This window comes from Peromyscus californicus, unplaced genomic scaffold, assembly GCF_007827085.1.
Source record: "Peromyscus californicus insignis strain IS unplaced genomic scaffold, ASM782708v3 Scaffold_13__1_contigs__length_99412109, whole genome shotgun sequence".
Lineage (NCBI taxonomy): Eukaryota > Metazoa > Chordata > Mammalia > Rodentia > Cricetidae > Peromyscus > Peromyscus californicus.
The window spans coordinates 65,083,012-65,102,685 of record NW_026294424.1 but is presented as its reverse complement, the minus strand read 5'-3'; the positions used below and the strand labels follow the sequence as shown (position 1 = coordinate 65,102,685).

The following is a 19,674-nucleotide window of genomic DNA, read 5'->3' as shown; positions in this document are numbered from 1 at the left end:
CCAATCCCTCAAGTTCCCATCCCTCATCCCCAAACCCAAACCACTACCCAAAACCACTTCCCCCACTTTACCCTGTAGATCTTATCTATTCCCCTTTCCCAGTACTGTCCATGCATATCCCTTTTAGGGTCCTCCTTGTTACCTAGTTTCTCTAGGGCTGTGGATTGTAGCCTGGTTATACTATCTGGGGCTTTGGCTTATAGCCTCCTCAGACATTTTTTGTAAATAACCCAAGCACGAAACACTTGGACACATGTGTGAACCTGATTTTGTGCTTCTGCTGTATTCAGAAACTTTGGAAAACTGACTCAGAACAGGAATTCCTTCAATAGACTGCAGCAACATACCTGCCACTTTGCCTTTGTCAAGTGAATAAGCTCAGTGCAGCTGATGGATGGTTATCTGACTTCACATTCGAAATGTGTGCTACAAGAAAAGCAATGTTAAGAATACCATGAAATTCTTTGTCATACACAATTTACCCAACATTCAATTGACATTACCTGAAAGGCACCATAGACCTGCCTACATAAAAGTTCTTGCGGAGCTGAGAGAGATTTCCCAAAGTGCTGAAAGAACCTACCTGACCTGATTTCCTTGTTTTGTCTTGCAAATTCCCTCCCTCCAGTGCATTCATCCTAAACCACAACATAGCTCACAAGAGAGTCTTTTGGAATCTTGTAGCTATACCCACTGTGTAAATGTGATTAGAATGCAAACCACCCATCTAAATGCATTTTAGAGGCTCTGTTAGGTTGAATGGCATCTTTCATTTGAGAGATGGTCTTTGCCCTATTAACACTGTACCTGGAACTTATTTTCTGTTATTTCTGCTTTAGGAAGTGAGATGGGGTCTTATGTAGCCAAAGCTAGCCTTGAACTTCTAATTGAACATCCACCTCAAAACTGTTGAAATTTCCGGTGTGTGTCACCATGCTTAAGACCACATTCAGAATATGTTAAAGTTTGTATCAGCCTCTTGGTCACTGTCAAAATATTCCATACTCTGTTAAAAAGCTGCATGGGAGATCAGAGGCAATAAAAAAAGGTACTAAGTTTGGACCCTTTTTAGTACTTCCAGGCCTAAACTTTTATGACAGTTTTATTGTATCAAATCTCTCATGAAACCATAGTTTTCTGCAGGCCAAGAGAGAGATGCTAGTGGATTAGGTGAGGCCATGGTCGTTTGGACCACTACTTCACGGAGCTTGCTTTTGCCTTTAAGGCTTACTTTAGCTGTGATCACCCGCATACTACTTTGATGATGGAATGTTCTGTGACTGCCGGTTTTATGTTTGGTGGGTTAGCGGATACCCACTTGGTAACAGACAATGGAGTCTGTGTAGCAGCACAGTGAGAGACAGAGACAGAGACAGACAGACACACACACACACACACACACAGAAAGAGAGAAAGAGAGAGCAAGTTCATGAACCCAGCAGTTAAGAGCACTGGTTACTTTTCCAGAAAACCTGGGTTTGATTCCTAGCACCCACATAACAGCTCACAACCATCTGTAACTACAGCTCTACACGAACTATTACCCACCTAAGACCTCTGAAGGTACCAGGAATATATGTGGTGCACACACATACATGTGGGCAAATCTTTCATCAACATAAAATAAAGCATCCTCTTTGGCTCCATATGTGTTTGAGCTATACTTTGTTATGGTGGTATTTTATTGGTACTGAAATGTGATTTTAATTGTATGTTAATAAATAAAGTTGCCCGGGGGTCAGAACTATTAGAGCCATAGCAAGAGCGTGGCAGTGGTGGCGCATGCCTTTAATCCCAGCACTTGGTAGACAGAGCTCGGTAGATCTGTGTGTTCAAGGATACAGCCAGCATTGGAGACACACACCTTTAATCTCAATACCAACCATAGAAGACCTGGAAGTCTCTACAGACAGGCAGTGACGAGGCAGTCATGTGTTTGGGTTTACAACCAATGAGAAGGCAGAACAGAAAGACTTTATAAAGACATACACACAGGAAGTAGGTTCCTTTCGGAGAGCTCTCTTGGCTGAAGCAGGAAGGGTAAGGCTCTTAGTTCTGACCTCTTGGCTTTCTTCTCTGAATCGGCTCTGTGTTTCTTATTTAATAAGAGGTTGGTTACATCTACACTTTGTTTTAGTGGTATATGTTAAACCAGAATTTAAAAATTAGTGAAAGAAGGCTGATGAGTTGGGTCAGCAGGTAAAAGTTGCTTGTCTCCCAAGCCTGATGTCTAAGTTCAGCCATAGAATCCACATGATAGAAGGAGAGAACTATCTCTTTCAAATTGTCCTCTGACCTCCACACACCTTCGATGGAGTATCAGTACATGCATGTGCGCACAAATAAATATAATAAAAAAGAAAAATTCCATCTTTCCCTGTAGCATGAAGTGCAGACTTGAGAAAATGCCAAAGATACACTGAATCCAAACCAGGACACTTGGGCAAGAGGTCTAGCAGTGACAGACTCTCTTACTCCTTCGGTTTACGTGGGAAGAAATGCTTGGATGGGAGTACAGCTATTTTCTGTATGGTTTTGTTTTCCCAGAGAAAGCCTTAAGCATATACTGCTTTCTTAATAGAACAAATGTACGAGTAGTATTGCCCAGGAAGAAGACAGTATGGGTTTCGCTGCTAGCTATATTGAACTTAGTGTCAGAAAACTTAGCTGCTCTCCACCCTTGATCATGGAATCCTATAGTTCTCCCTGCAACTTTTGTTTGGGATCACAACTCAGTAAATGCAAAGCAGATCCAAGGAAATTCTAAAGTTATTTATCAGAAAGATGGTTGTAATGTAATGTGAATGAGATAGATAGAAATGCCAAACCCAGTATAGATTCACCTAAAAACTTACGTAAAGTCAATCATTTTTCTTCAAAATAACATTATTTACTTATATTAGAATTATAGCATGTCATGTGCCTTTTCTGATACTATTTCCAGTTAAAAATCTGGGTAAATGGTACAAAGAATTACAATTGCAGGTGTAAGTTAGGCATAAAAACTTTTATGGGATGAAGTTCACAATGGAATTTCTTATGTACTGGGTAAAGAGGAAGTAGGAAATGTGGCAGTAAGCCTAGGATTTAACTCTTTAGTAATACATTTTTTTTTCTAAAAACATTATTTATATTAGATCATGATTATATTTTAAAATTCTGAGATGTGCCACCTACGTTGAAATTTCTTAATGCTATCAGAATAAACTTTAATTGTATCTATAAAACCAATTCCCCTTAAAAGTATAACTCTGATACTTTATAGCAGTAGGTTCAGGCTTTCTACAGATGAAAGAGATAAAATATTTTTTAAAAAGCCCCCAAACCTGAACATTCTTCTTTGCTCAGGTAGCTTGAATTCCAAAGTTTAAAGATTTAAAAATGAAACTTCTGTGGTTTATTTGGATAAAAATCCATTTCTTTTCCCTTTGGATCAGTTGAAATATATAATCTTGTTTCCTCTTATCTCATCCCCCTCCCCTAGTGATTCAGGGCATGGCTAATATCACAAACAGTGGTGACCTATCAGAAATTTTAGGGTTCTGTGGTAGCTAGCGGTCATAGGTCAGTGAATTTGAAAACCAGAAAAGAACTTCTGAGTTCACTAAATACTTCACTAAACAAATACCTTTAACATTAGTAGACAGGATTTCTTAACATGTGGCTTTTGCTTTGGAATTCTTTATTTCTCCCTTCCTTCCTTTCTTTCTTTTGTGATGGCTGTTTTAATTTTTCAGTAGCATAGGGGCAAGGAGGCCCAGTATTGATCTGTTCTGGTGGGATTTCGAAGCTTGTTTACTTGTTTATCTTGAGCTTTCCTGTATTTTGGTTTCATTTGTTGGAATTACAGGCAGTTGAGTAGTCAAAGGAGAAAAAAAAGAGAGAAAAGAAAATAGCACTGATAATTCTTACATGAGCTGATAAACCTCCCAATGTTTAAGTGCCAACTGGATTCACTGACCATGAAATGAACTCTTATAAAGTTTTCCTTCTACATCTTCAGCTTCACTTTGTTATGCTGTAAAAGAATTTGCCTCAGTTTATGAAGAATCAAAAAGTACGAAGAACATACCAGCAATAACTTAGGAGTTATATCAGGAAATAGAACAGGCAGGTACTTGGAGAAAATTCAGCTGTGTCAGCATAGTGCTTATTTGAAATGATAGTCTCCACATCCAAGTTTCACTGTATTCGTGAGTCTAAGTAATTTTGTTCTATGGATCGTTGATGATCTGGTTGTATCATTAAGATGATGATATTGTTATTCATGATTTAGTATTACTTTTCAGCATTTTAAACTGAAAATTATGTTAGTTTATCATTACATTTGTTTTAATCATAGTTTTGTAACGTTTTAGAAGAAAATATTTCATGTATAATATACAAATAAATATATATAATACCTAAAGAAAATATATACTCATTATATATGTATACACACACACATATATATATATATATATATATATATAATAAATCATATAAATACAGCCTACTTAATCCATTTAGTATTTCTTATATATATGCTTTCAGAGTATCCAGGCTGATCCTTGGGAAAAGTACTTCTACTCTCAGCATTCCTGGAGTTGTGTGTGTGTGTGTGTGTGTGTGTGTGTGTGTGTGTACAAAAATTATACAAAAGAGACAATTATTTCCAGAGTAAGCAGGGATGGGAACCAGTCATCTGAAAGAAACTGAATGAGGGAGAAAATACACACTTTAGATGGTGGAATGACATAGATGGTAGGAACCGGATAAATAAAAGCCTTAAAAGTTTGCATAGATTGGAGGAAATAGCCAAAAACATGGAAAATATCATCAGTGTAGGGGGGAATACATATCCAGTTGGCCTAGAGTTTTATAAGGTCAGGCTGAACAGGTGATGAGATGTTTGTGTATCAAGACACTGTCAGACTCACCTTTTGGAATTCCCATCTCAAATATTTTCTCCCCAGTAAAGTCTCTCCTGCATCCTACATACAGTGTTTTTCAGTATGTTTTTGTTTTCAGTACTTAAATTGCACTTTTACTTTCAAATTAAATTCAGCCAATACTACGTGTTCACCATAAGCCAAGTATTTTGCTGAGGCTAGAAATATACTTATAGATAAGGCATTTAATAGATGTCCTTATGACATGTTGAGTTATAGTTAATGTCTTCAAGTATACAAATGAACTATGAAAACACTATTAGTCACTAATCTCTAAGTGAATCCAGTTAGGGCTATTAAACAGCATTCTCCAGTGATGCCAAGAAATTCCTCATTACTTTCCCACTCCTTCCTTAGGTGACAGAGTAAGACTTTGAAGTGCTCTGAAGCTGTAGTAACAGGCCTCCCACCCCGTCCTGGTCCTGTGATAACTGAACTGCCTGCCCCCTACTCTGTGTACTTGAGTGTTTACATTTCACACATCATTTCTCTTGAAATTGCTATTATCAAATGGAAGAATGGGTAAAAGTTGTTGGTGGGAGTACGGAGAAAGAGGAACTCTGGTATACTGATGGTGAACTATAGATTGATACAACAGTTGTAGAAAACAGCATGGGGGTACCTAGAGAATTTAAAAATAGAATTTCCATATGACCCAGCAGTTTCTTTTCTGGCCATCTACTCAAGGGAAACAAAATCACCACCTTACTAAAAATATCTGCCCCCTTCCCTATGCATCACAGCATTCTTTGCAATAACCAGGATAAGGAAACCTTCTAAGTGTCTGGATGAAGGGATAAAGAAATTGTGTTCTTATGGAATTCTGAAAGCTTCCTTATTGTATCTGAACAGTGCTTACCGAGTAGAAGACTGTCTTCTGACAAAAGCCCTCCACTGAATTCCTAAGGTGAAGATTTTGCCTCATTGGTTATTCTATTAGGTGCAGTAACAGATGCTAAAAATACTAGCAGATACTTTAATGCTGATAGCACTAATTGATATATCAAATTATTCAGTGGATCATCAGCTGATGTGATTAAATATGCAAGGCATAAGCTATATTTAAAAATGTCTACTGCTTCTATATGCTTCATCTCATGCATTAGCATTAAATGCTTATTTTTTAATTTGAGAGTAACATGGAGAAAACATTTAAGTAGGTCACTCATAATTGAATTTGATATACAGTGTTTATTTTTCTTGTTCTAGGAACATCTTGGTTGAATGGTTGTAAAAAATAATGAAATTGAAAATCTGCATAAATTTATGTGCAATGCAGCATTGCTGGGAGAAAATACTGATAACAAAAATCTGCAACATAAACTGGTTTTTACAGTGCATATTATTACTGTATTTTGAGAAAGGCAAATTAATGACTGTAGTGAGGTATTTGTATAGTATTTCTCCTTTTAGAAGAAATGTGAACAGAAACATTGGTGTGAAATATTACTGCTGTGATCATATAGCCTTTAGAAGGAATCCTGACATTTTTGAAGTAACTTACAAAATTTAACTTTAATATTGTACTTTTTTTATACCCCTCACTCCTCTACCAATCCTAGTTACAGAGAAATCCCCTGTGTCCTTATGGAGGAAGAGATCATTTTATACCATAATGACAGTTGTGTTAAAAATGAGCAGGTGGTGGTAGTAAAAGATCACAATTACTAAGTTATTTGTTTTGAATTTCATTATTTTTATTTTATATGTATACATGCTTTGCCTCCCTCTGTGACTATTGGAGCACAATCCAGAGGACATTGGATTCTCCTGGAATTCAAGTTCCAGATGGTTGTGAATCACTGTCAGCTCTAGGAATCAAACCTGGGTCCTCTGGAGAGCAGCAAGAGCTCTTAATCGCTGAGCTAACTCTCTAGCTCCACATTTGTTGAATTCTTATTATATATCAGACAAAACATAAGTATAGGAAAAAGAAAAAAGTGGAAATGCTTTCATAGAACTCACATATTTGAGGGACAAAAATAGATACATCATTTAATTTCTTTCAACCTTACAAAGTAAATTCCGGTGTCATGTCTTTCTGTTAAGGAAGAAATGTTAACATGGAGAAATTTAATATTTGCCTGAAGTCACATGGCTATACCTTGTAATGTGTAGCTCTACCATGGTACTCTGCTTTTCGGTTGTAAAAGCTTATGCATTTCTTAGAAAAACCGGGTTTAGTCCCTATTCCTCTGGGAGACTAGTGCTTACATTTATTTCCAGGATTCCTTTAACTTTTGTTAAGTTAATGGCCTCATACTGGTAATTTTTTTCCTATTGGATAATCCCCAAATCATAGAGAATATACATGACCTCATTTCTCTTTACTGATCGGTTCATATTTGTTCTAATTCATTCTCCCCACTTCCCATCCTCTTCTGTCCTCCCCTTTATCTTTCCCTCTCCCCACCATTTCTTCTCTCCTGTCATACCATTTCTTTTATGAAACTGTTCAAACTTTTGTACTCCTTCTGCTTCAGGTAAAATGTCCCGTGTCCAGCTCTAAAGGTTTCTATATTACTGTTACTGGAGTGCGTTCTTTGGCCAACTTAACTGGTTATTGACTATCTTTTCCTTCCAATTCCTTCTTTGTCTCCTCATTGATTTTTCATGCATTTCTCTGTTTCACTGGTAGCCTCTTCCGATCCCTCTGGCAGCAGGTTCTCATTTACTCATCATTTTAGTAATTGAATGATACAGTATTTTTTTTTTCATTTTTCTTTCTATACTGACTTGTTTGATGTACCCATCTGGTCCTGGGAATTTAAATACAAATAAGTAAATTGTATTATTTTCCTCACTCATTTCCTGTATCCCTGAAACAGCATTGTGAATTCTTTTTCTTGTAGTATGCCTAGCATTCTTGCTCTGTTTCTGGTTTGAGCATAGAATTTACTAGATGTGGCTAATAAAATGTCAAGTTCCAGTGTCTTTATCCCAGTTCCTTCTGCTTTTACATTTATCTTTTTTTCACTGAGCAGTCAGTGTGGAATGTAGACTCTAATTGTCGTCTATTACTCCACTCATTACTTAACAGTGATTTCTTAGTGGGCATCAGAGTCTATTTTGGCTGTTGTAACAAAATATGTCCTTGTTTAAAGACAGCTCTTTTTGTGCTATCTTTACGTAGCGAAGGACCAAGGTCTTGTAGGATTCCTTTTGTAAGAGTACCAATCTTATTTGTATAATGCCTCTTGTTCACTTTTTTCCCAGAAGCATATTGGGTGCTGAGGTTTCAACTTAGCTTTTGAGAGGAGTGGCATACACATTCCATCTGCGGCACCTAGAACAAAATCGTTCTATTGCAATTAATTCTCTTTTATACCTTGTCTATATCTTCTCTAAATTCTACCAACATACTTTGTTCACTGTTCTTCCAAATGCACTGGACTCTGTTTTTGGGATACATAGAGCCTACTCTGCTCTAAACATTTTGTACTCTGCTTGAACACTTTTCTCCAGACAGCCAAGTCGTCGACTCTGGCATGCCCTATACATTCCATATTTTCAGAGAGGTTTTTCTTTTTCTTTTCTCTTTTTTAACTTTTTTTCATTAATAATTTTTTATTCATTTTTACATACCAATCACAGATCCTCCTCTCTTCCCTCCTCTTGCCTCTTCAGCCTTCCTCCCCCAACCCATCCCCCATTCCCTCCTCTGAAAAGACAAGGCCTCCCATGGGGAGTCAGCAAAGCCTGATATATTTAGTTGAGGCAGGCCCAAGCTCTCCCCCCTGCATAATTGGCTTCAGAAAGCCAGCTCATGCACCAGGGATGGATCCTAATCCCACTACCAGGGGTCCCCTCAAGCAGATTAAGCTACACAGCTCTCTCGCTTATGCAGAGGGCCTAGTCCAGTCCCATGGAGACTGCAAACTGTTGGTCTAAAGTTAGTAAATTCTCACCAGCTTGGCCCATCTGTCTCCGTAGGTTTCTCCATCATAATCTTGATGCCTCTTGTTCATAGAATCTCTCTTCCCTCTCCTGGACTGGACTCCCCAAGCTTGGCCTGGTGCCGCATCCGCCCCCATCAGTCACTGGACAAAGGCTCTATGATAACAGTTAGGGTATTCACAATCTGATTACCAGCGTAAGCCAGCTCAGGCACCCTCTCTACTATTGCTAGTAGTCTAAGCTGGGGTCATCCTTGTGGATTCCTGGGAACTTTCCTAGCACCTGGTTTCTCCCTATCCCCATGATGTCTCCCTCTATCATGGTATTTCTTTATTGCTCTCCCACTCCATCCTTGTTCTAGCTCGACCATCCCGTTCCTTTATGTTCTCATCCTCCATCCCCTACCCTCTACCCTCTGTTGCCCTCCCTCCCCCCCCTGTTTACTCATGGAGATCTCATCTATATCCCTTTTCTAGGGCAATCCATGTGTCCCTCATAGAGTCCTCCTTGTTAGCTAGCTTCTCTGGAGCTGTGGGTTGTAGTCTGGTTATACTTTGCTTTACATCTAGTACCCACTTACAAGTGAGTACATACCATGTTTATCTTTCTGAGTCTGGGTTACCTCATTCAGGATGATGTTTTCTAGTTCCATCTATTTGCCTGCAAATTTCATGATGTCATTTTTTCTTTTTTTTTTTTTTACTGCTGAGTAGTACTCCATTGTGTATATGTACCACATTTTCTTTATTCATTCTTCAGTTGAGGGGCATCTAGGCTGTTTCCAGGTTCTGGCTATTATAAATAATGCTGCTATAAACATAGTTGAATATGTGTCCTTGTGGTATGATTGAGTAATTCCTTGGGTATATGCCCAAAAGTTGTATCATTGGATTTTGAGGTAGATTGATTCCCAGTTTTCTGAAAACCTCCATACTGATTTCCAAAGTGGCTGTACAAGTTTGCACTCCCACCCACAGTAGAGGAGTGTTCCCCTTGCTCCACATCCCAGAGAGCTGTTTCTTAAACACTGTATTCCAAACTATACAGACTTCTTAATATCTTCATGCCCATTCACCTTTGTTTTTGTTTATAGCATTTACTGCTTTTGTTATAGGAGTTATTTTGGCAACTGAAGCAATTAAAAAAATAGGCTTAATTAATTAAGAACAGAATTCTTAATAAAAGAATGAAAAATTGCAAAGACACACCTCAAAAAGTGTTTCTCATCTTTAGCCAATAGGGAAATGCAAATTAAAATAATTTTGAGATTTCGTCTTACTCTGGTAATAATGTCTAAGATCAATAAACCAACTGACAACAAATGCTGGTGAGGTTGTGCTGAAAGAAGCACTCTTATTCACTGTTGGTGGAAATGTAAATTGATACACCTCCTCCTCTGGGAACCAGTATTGGACAAAACTCAAAAACTAAAAATAATTCTAGCAGATGATTCAGCTATATCACTCTTTGGTATATGCCCAAAGAATTTGCCATACTAATACACAGATATTTTTTTCAGTAATGTTCATAGGTGCTGTATTTACAATAGCCAGGAAATAGAAATAACCTAAATGTCCTTCAGCAGATGAATGGATAATGAACATGTGGTACACATACACAATGGAATACTATTGCTGTAAAGAAAAATGAAATCATGAAATTTTCAGATAAATCAATGTTTCTAGAAAGGATTGTATTGAATGAGGTTACCCAGACCTAGAATTTTCTTTACAAATATAATTTGTGTGTGTGTGTGTGTGTCTGTGCACGAGTGTGCGCATATGTATATATGTATACCTAATGAGTATAGGTATGTTTGTATGTGTACATTCATATATGTACGTGTATATATGTGTATATATTTGCATATGTGTGTATGTATGCAAACCAAGACCATTGTTTTATATTTAAAAGATTTTTTACTGATCACTCATAAATATCAGAATCGAGTATAATTGCTCTATGATGAAATGTAAGTTGAAAAAGTATGAATTTCCTATGGTGAGTACTTTGCTGTTTGAAATATCACATGAAAATTCCATTAATGGTAGATTTTTGTGGGGAGGGAGTTTCCTGCCTTGCTGGTACTATAAGAATAGCCTTGCCGGGCGGTGGTGGCTCACGCCTTTAATCCCAGCACTCGGGAGGCAGAGCCAGGCGGATCTCTGTGAGTTCGAGGCCAGCCTGGACTACCAAGTGAGTTCCAGGAAAGGCGCAAAGCTACACAGAGAAACCCTGTCTCGAAAAACCAAAAAAAAAAAAAAAAAAAGAATAGCCTTTTACTATTTGCTACCTAACCCTCTTTACCTCATGCTTTCTAGAACCAATGATACAGACATTTCAACATGTCTGTAATGTTTGTTGTTAGCAGTGGACTGTAAGTTCCTTGGGATCAAGAAGTAGGTCATGTTTCCTCATGCATCTCCATGTTACCAGAGAGATCCTAGTACAAGTTAAGTGTTATGTTTTGACGAATGATCAGTTAAATATTCTGTTTTCATACTGTCCTAAGTATTGGTTTCTCACCTTTTGACAGGGACTTAGTGTTTGTATTTGTTTTCTAGTTTGAGGCTTCTTTGAAGATCACAGGTCACAGAAATGTCACTAGCTCCCAGGGAAGTCTGTTTCTTTATAGGATATCTTTAATCCTTGTAATCTCCTCTCTTTTGTTTCCCTAAGGCACACAATGCAGACTTAAATAAATCATTAAAACAAGGAGAAGTGATCAGATCTGTTGAACTTGGGCATTGTTGAACTTCATTTAGTGTCCTTTGAGAAACAATAAATAATGAAGGAATCGGAGCATAGCCTGCTGTTGTTACATATTTTACTTAAAAAGTGGAGAAAAGAGGTTATTCAGAAGTTTCACATCATACATCTATACATCATGCTGGGGTTTGTTCATTGCAGGATGACCCACTTAGATACAAGCATCTAAACAGCATATTTATCACCAATTTGTAAAAGATTATGCTAATAGAAGCAGTGCACAGTATACTTCAGGGAGATGTAAAGTAATAAAAACTAGGCATTCTCTTTTCCACTGAGAAAGACTTAGAATCTTCCTGAGGCAAAATGATGCTCTGCATCTGCACTAGAAGCTTGAACTGCACAGAGATGATTCTGTTTGCAGTGTGTGACTACTTCAAATAAATGATTTTTATAATTACTAGAGGTGATATTCATACTTTTCTATTTGAAATAATATTAAAGATTGTGACTAGAAAAATATCTACACTTGCTATTTATGTTAAAGCATCATCCTGTAGTACCTAAAATGTCTGTGACTGAAGTAATTAGGTAAACTTAATTATTTCCTGACATTTAAGACTGCATTCTATGTTCTAAATTTAAAACACAGCAGCAGCAACAACAAAAAATATCTCACTGTATTCAATATGTAATTTGATTTGCAGATGTCTTCTTACAAGACATGGGTGCTCTCAATACTAACTGAAGGAGGAACTAGCAATAGACTGTTTTGTGGCTTACCACTGGGTTTGGAGATGAGTGTTTGGTCACCTTAAGCTTAAACAACCCTAAAGAATCCAAGAGCAGTTCATTGTTCTGTTCAGTGCCCCAGCCAGTTTTTTGTCCTTCTCACCTGTATTGAAATACAATTAACAAATATAAATTACTTATACATAAAGTCTGTATCATGTTTTGATGTATATACATAGAGACATTATAAAATAATTGCCATTGTTGAGATAATTAGCATATTCATGAGAGCCTTTACCATTCTTATTTGCATGTGATGACAAAATTTAAGGTCTATAATTAGAAAATTTTTGTATATAGTACAGGCCTATTACTCAGTTCTTACACTATACATTTGCACTCTGGAACTTAGCCTTTATGACTAAAACTTATTCTTAAATCATCATTGTTCCCTTTCCACACATTAAGGCCCTGGGAAAATACTGTTATATTCTCTGCTTCTATAGCTTTCATAATTTTAGATACCATATTTAAGTAAGATTATAAAATTCATTTGTCCTCTGTTTGGCTTTTTGACCTTACAGTACCCTTCAGTTTTATGTTACAAATTTCTGATGTTTTATGGCAGAAACATACTTCATTGTGGTGGTGGTGGTGGTGGTAGTGGTGGTAGTAGTAGTATGTGTGCATACTTTGTATTCTTTATGTTTGTGTATTAATTTGAAAACAGATAAGTTAGTTATACTCTGGACATTGTGAAAAATGCTGCACTTGGACAACAGATGTTTAGACATATCTCCAAGTTATTTCACTTTCTTTATACTCATGCTGAGGTACAATTGCTGTTTCATATGGTAGTTCTGTTCTTAATGATTTCAGAATCTCCCATAATGTTTTCTACACCAATTTACGTTTGTACCAACAGTATGCAAATGTGTCCTTTTCTCTTGTCCTTTTGATAATAGTCATCCTAATGGGAATGTGGTAATATCTTGCTGTGATTTTGAGTTGAATTTCCCCTGATGATTATTGCTTTTGAGCATTTTCAAAATATATTTCCTGGACATTTATTGTGTAGATATGAAGAATATACAAAGGATGTGCCATGTATGCTTGGCTGTCAGCTTGTCCTGCTGTTGGAAGACACTAGAACATTTTTAAGGAGATGAGTTCTAACAAAGAGGGCAGGTTATTAGGGGAGGACTTAAAGGGGAGTTTAGGGACCAAACCCCTGCCTCCTATTTCGTATTCTTCCATAGCCATCAGTGAGTGACTTTGCTACACCATAGTCCTTTATTATGTTTCATCTCACTGTATGCCCCCAAAGAATAGAGCCAGTTGGTCATGGCCTAAACCGCTGAAACAGGTGACCTAACACTGAACACCGATAAGCCTTTCTTCCTTTGTAAAGTTCACTTTCTCAAGTGCTTTGTGGCAGTGAAGAAAAACTGATTTGATGTGGCTATTTATTTGACTTCTTTAGGAAAAAAAAAACACATGATTTTTCAGGTCTTTTCTAATCTTTAATTGGGTAGTTATTATTTATTGTCATCATTAATTATTATTGCTTACATTGTATCAGATCCTTATACACACATATATCATATGTAGTTTGGAGATATTTTCTCCTATCATTAGCTTGTCCATATAATTAATTTTTTTTTGTTATAAAGTGGTTTCTTATTTTGATGCAGTTTCTTTTATCTGTATTTTTGTATACTTCTGTTTTTCTTTTAGTTTGTGCATTTGAGATAATGCACAAACATTGTCCAGATTAATGTTAAGAATTTTATACTACTTTTTCTTCTACAATTTGTAAAGTTTCAAGTTTCATATTAAAGTCTTTAATCCATTTTAAGTTGACTTTGTATATTAATTAAGGGAGACCTCAAATTTCATTATTCTCGGTAAGGTAATCCATTTTCCTAGCATAATTTATTGTAGATAATATCCCATTCTTTCCATATTTTGTGATTTGGGCATTTTATTGAAGACAAGGTCTCTCTATGTGACCCTGGCTTTCCAGGATCTATGTAGGCCAGTGTGATCTTGAACTTGGGAAGATCTTCCTGCTTTGGGCTAAGTGCTGGGATTGAATGTTCATAACATCATGCACAGCTTTTTTTTTTTTTTTCTCATTGCTTGTTAAAGGTAATTCACTGTAAATAGGTAGATTTATTTCTGGATTCTGTTTTGTGTTCTCCTAGTCTGTAAGGTGGTTTTATATCAATGCCATGCTGTTTGAATCTCTTATGGTATACTTAGTATCAGGTAAACTAGTGACTCCAGCTTCATTTTTATCCAAGATTGATGTGAAAATCCTGGATCTCTTTTAGTTTTATGTAAATCCTATTACCACTTTTTGTTGCTATAAAACCCACCATTTGAATCTTAGTACTGGGTCTACTTGTTACTTTTAAGTGTATAGCATGTATCTTCATAAACACAAGATGTTTCCATATTTTCCATACATGTTTGTACTCATAACTACCTTTCATTGATGCTTTATTGATATTATACAGATCTTTCACCTACTTGCTTAAGTGTATTTCTAAATGGGTTTTTTTGATACTATTAAAAATGATGGTATATTTAAATAGTTTTTCTTCAGAGTTCATTCTTACAATAGGTAGAAACAACTGATTTTTCTTTATGTATTAATTTTTTATCTTGCAACTTTGATGAATTTATTTTTTACATAAGTTTTTGTGTAGAGTCTACAGGACTTTCTGTATAATAAATTATGTCATCTTCAAGCCAAAAGATTTCTCTCTTTTTGATCTGTATGTGTTTAATTCCTTTATCATGCCTAATTGTCTGGCCATAGCTTTCAGTACTAATTTGAGTGTGTGATTGGAATTGTTGGTCCACTTTTCTTCTTCCTGTTCTTAGGGGAAGGCTTATAACTCTTATCATTGAGTAGTTACCCATGAATTTACTCTCATGAGAACTTTATATTGTTGAACAGCAACAATTCTGTCATGCCTAATTCAGTCCAAAAGTGTTATTACAATAGGACATAGAATTTTGTCTATTTGTTTTTCTGCATTTATTAAGATGATCACCTGGTGGTTGTGGCACATGCCTTTAATCCCAGCACTCGGGAGGCAGAGGTAGGCCTCTGTGAGTTCAGATTATCATAAGATTCTAAACCTTCACTTTTAATGTGATGAATTATATATTATTGATTTGCATATGTTAAGTCATTTACATTTAGGTGGTAAACTCTCTTAATCATGACATATAAACCTTTTAACATGCTGATGAATTTAGTTGCTAGTATTTTGATGAAGATATTTCTAATGATGTTCATCAGAGATATTAACTTATATATTTTTGTTGTTTATTAATTTTGTTCTATGACAACTTCATACCCGTACATAATGCATTCTGCTTACTAGTCTCTGACTTTTGTTATTTCTTCCAAGCCTTGCTGGCCTTCTTTCTTCTGTAAAGATCTCTTTTCTATATTTATGACTTTGTTTTTGTGTTAGGTACACCAGAGTTGAATTAGGGCTTTCTGTGTTACTTTGCATTTTGAACTATCCATTAGAGCCTTCATTCATTTCATCCAGTTGAATTCAGACTCCCTGGCATAGTCTTTATATAATCCCATGTAATCTTCATCAAAGTACAGTCCAGTTGACCTTGACTATGTTTAACATAACCATCATTTGTTCTCTCAAACATTCATTGAGAACTTGAGAATACCAATATGAGAAAAAGTCTTTATTCTCATTAAATTGCTTATTAAAAAGAAAAAATATGGTAAGTTTTATCAATTAGAGTATGGTTTATGATATAAGATAGCTAAGAACCCCTCTTCTCTCTACTGGGCACTACATCCCATTGTTGCCTATACCTGTTCATTAAGTGCTTCATGAGCCATTTGTTTTCAAATTAAAATAGATTATATGTTATTGTATGCATATGAAGAAAATAAGGCAAGAAAAAGTTCTACTAGGTCCAAGATCAAGTAGTTATTTAAGTTATACAACTTTGAATAGAGTTTTCTAGGTCTTGCACTCAGGATCATATCATCCATATGTTTATTTATAGTCTTAGCACATGATCAAAATTAAAAAGGCAGTAAGATACATAGAGGGGGATTGTGATAGAAATTAGTGAGGTAACTAAATTGGTAGTGGAACTTTCATATCTTTTATAATTCACTCAATGCAACAACTTCTGACCTGTTGTTAGAATTTCTGATTTCTCCTGGGCTCTCTTGATTTTAATCTACAGTACTTTCAAAGGTCTGAGAAGGGCATAACAAAAAGCAATTCATCATGTTGGCCAGCCGAGATCTATATTTCCCTAGAGCAAAGCAGTGAACCTTTGAGTTTCAGACAGCTTGGGGTATTGAGTCCAAACTTTCCCACTTTAGGCATAAAATAGTGAAAGGAAGTAATAACCTGGAAAATGCATTTTCAGCCTCAAAGTCTATGTTGTATTTCCTCATCAAGAGAGACTACAATAACTTGTACAGCAGTAGTTCATCCCTTCCAGTTTCCCTGGCACCAGCAGAACACAGTAGGGGTGATTGATCAATTAAAGCAATATCTGTATGAGGAAGGAAGAAGAGGCTGTGTATTTAGTAACGGCCATTTCTAATGTGCCCTGGGAAGCTGTGCCAGCTCTTTAATGGATACCTTGGCTGCAAGAAAACAGCAGGAGACTATATTGCACTTGAGATGCTACATTTATGTAGACCCCTGCTATTGGTTTTGCTGACAAGCGGGTTGTGCAGAGAGAACAGGGATTATTTTTCAAGGAGGAGAGGCCTGGCTTTTACAGGCATAAGAATTTTCTAAAAGGGTTTTCTACTTACTTAAAAATGCTCTGATTAAGGAAGAGCTGAGGCACTGCTAGAGAGAGCATTTGGCTTACTGAATAAATAACTCATCCACCTTCCAAGTTTTTTTTTTTGTTGTTGTTTGTTTGTTTCATTTACAGAGAGCTCAAGTGACTGAACAGTTAAAAGGCCATGAGATTTATATCAGCACCCCCCCCACACCAAAAAAAAAAAAAGAAAGAAAGAAAGAAGAGAAAAGAAAGGGAGAAGTCCTCAAGAAACCAATTTGGAAGTAATGATTTTACTGTAATTTGGCTACATGCAAAGTCAATAATGTGTCTGAGTTTCCATCTAGGCATTTGTACATATAGATGGCCTTTTAAATATTTTTTGTTTCTTTGCTGAATTCTATTTTCCTTAAACTTACTTTCTTATTCACTTATTTTTTTCTTTAGCTGCAGTTAATTGACCACTAAACTAGTCTTTGTTATTTTTTATTTTAATTATAGTTTTGAAATTGTTAGTTCCTGTTAAATATTCTTTAAAGTTTCTCACCAGAGGTCATGGCCACCATGCCCTACTGGCTTTCTTTTCCATACCTCTCAGTAGAACATTAGAAAACAGTTGTGTGGCCTTGGCCAGGCCCCAGGTGGAGCTCCGGGAGTCCAATTGGTGAGAGAGAGGAGGGTTTATATGAGCGAGAATTGTTGAGACCAAGGTTGGATAAAGCACAGGGACAAATAGCCAAACGAATGGAAACAAATGAACTATGAACCAATGGCTGAGGGGCCCCCAACTGGATCAGGCCCTCTGAATAGGTGAGATAGTTGATTGGCTTGATCTGTTTGGGAAGCATCCAGGCAGTGGGACCGGGTCCTGTGCTCAGTGCATGAGTTGGCTGTTTGAAACCTGGGGCTTATGCAGGGACACTTGGCTCAGCCTGGGAGGAGGGGACTAGACCTACCTCGACTGAGTGTACCAGGTTGAACTCAATCCTCAGGGGAGTCTTTACCCTGGAGGAGATGGGAATGGGGGGTGGGCTGGGGGGGATGGGAGGGGGGTGGGAGGGGGGCGGAAGGGGGGAGAACAAGGGAATCCGTGGTTGATATGTAGAATTCAATTATATTGTAAAATAAAATAAAATAAAAAGAAAACAGATGAGTGAAATACATTAGTGTAGTAGCCATGAATAAATATTCAATGAATCCTGGTTAAATAAATATCACCCCACTTTTAACAGAACAGCATTATGAGAAATGTTTGTAGATTAAATGATTATAATAAAGCCTTTTGTTAACAAGTAAATATAAATACCGTTTGAGGTCTATAATTTTTGCATTACTGGCTCCTGCTGAAATTTCCTGTCTTATCTGATATCAGCTCCTCTCTAGCTCTGGATGGCCTAGTCACACCAGGTTGTTGTTAAATTTCTACCTTAGAAATTTAGAGCCTTCTGCTTACAACTTGCATAATTGTATTGTAGTTGCAGCTATAGCCAATCCTGACTCTGGTAAATATTCACCTGTGTGCCACACTATTTACATGAGAACTTGTGAACCATCAAACGTAATAACTGAAAGTATTCTATGTTATGCTACAGTTTTACTTCTGCTGTCAAGAGATCTCTTTGCTACCAGCAGTTGAAGAGAAATATTGTGGGGTGGTTGAGGAGAGTAAACGAAGAAAATTTGGTCTGTCATAGCAACAGATAGAGGGAATTGAGCAGATCTGAGCTTTTGTAAAGATTCAGAATTAAAAGAATCTAATAGTGTAATTGACAAGGTAAAGGAATTGAAATGTCAAGAATAGTTTCTTAAATTGTTCAAACTATATGGGCAGAAGTAATATTACTGAGATAAAGGAATATCTTTAGGGTCAATTTGAGAAAAGCATGACTGTAAATTTAAGTCTGTTGATTTTGATGATACATTTGAGATTTGTTAGGGTGTTTTATTTTCTTTCTCCTCCCTCCCACCCTCCATGCAAGATGTGCTGGGGCAATGGTGGCATGGAATTTGTGACAATAGCGAAACCAAAGTTTGGTTTATCTTGAGGCCCACACCACGAAAGGGAGCCATGCCTCACACTGCCTGGATATCCAGGAACCGGAGAATGAATAGCCCAGAAACCACAAAATCAATTAATTGATGTCTAATGATATTCTGTTATACCTATAGATTGTTGCCTTCTCTAGTCATCATCAGAGAAACTTCTTCTAGCTGCAGATAGGAGCAGGTGCAGAGACCCACAGCCAGACATATGCAGAGAGTCTAATTTGGAGGTCTCCGTTGGGTCCCTCCCTTCGGAGATGGGGAATCCCACAGAAGAGGGGAAAGAAAGATTATAGGAGTCAGAGGGGATAGAGGACACCAGGAGAACATGGCCCACCAAATCCACAAAGCAGGGCTCACAGAGATGGAAGCAGCAAGCAAGGGGCCTGCATGGGTCTGCACCAGATCCTTTGCGTATATGTTGCATATAGTTGTTAGCTTGGTGGTGGTGTGGGAGTGGGGATATCTCTGACTCCTTTGCCTGCTCTTGAGACTCTTTTCCTCCTTTTGGGTTGCCTTGTCTTGTATCTTGTTTTGTCCTGGCTAGCTGTCTTCTCTT

At 37.0% G+C, this 19,674-nt stretch overlaps 1 protein-coding gene and 1 long non-coding RNA gene across 2 annotated transcripts in view; one reads left to right on the top strand and one right to left on the bottom strand.

Annotated features, from left to right (window-relative positions):
* LOC128108498 (cytochrome c oxidase subunit 7B, mitochondrial) overlaps nucleotides 1-19,674 on the top strand; it is a 69,289-nt gene that overhangs the window by 21,327 nt on the left and 28,288 nt on the right. The gene's annotated exons all lie outside the window — the stretch shown is intronic.
* Nucleotides 8,747-18,107, bottom strand: LOC128108499 (uncharacterized). Its single transcript, XR_008217490.1, has 4 exons — nucleotides 18,029-18,107; nucleotides 12,321-12,432; nucleotides 11,355-11,502; nucleotides 8,747-8,984 (listed from the first exon to the last, which is right to left on the bottom strand). It is a non-coding gene; the product is annotated as an uncharacterized LOC128108499 (long non-coding RNA).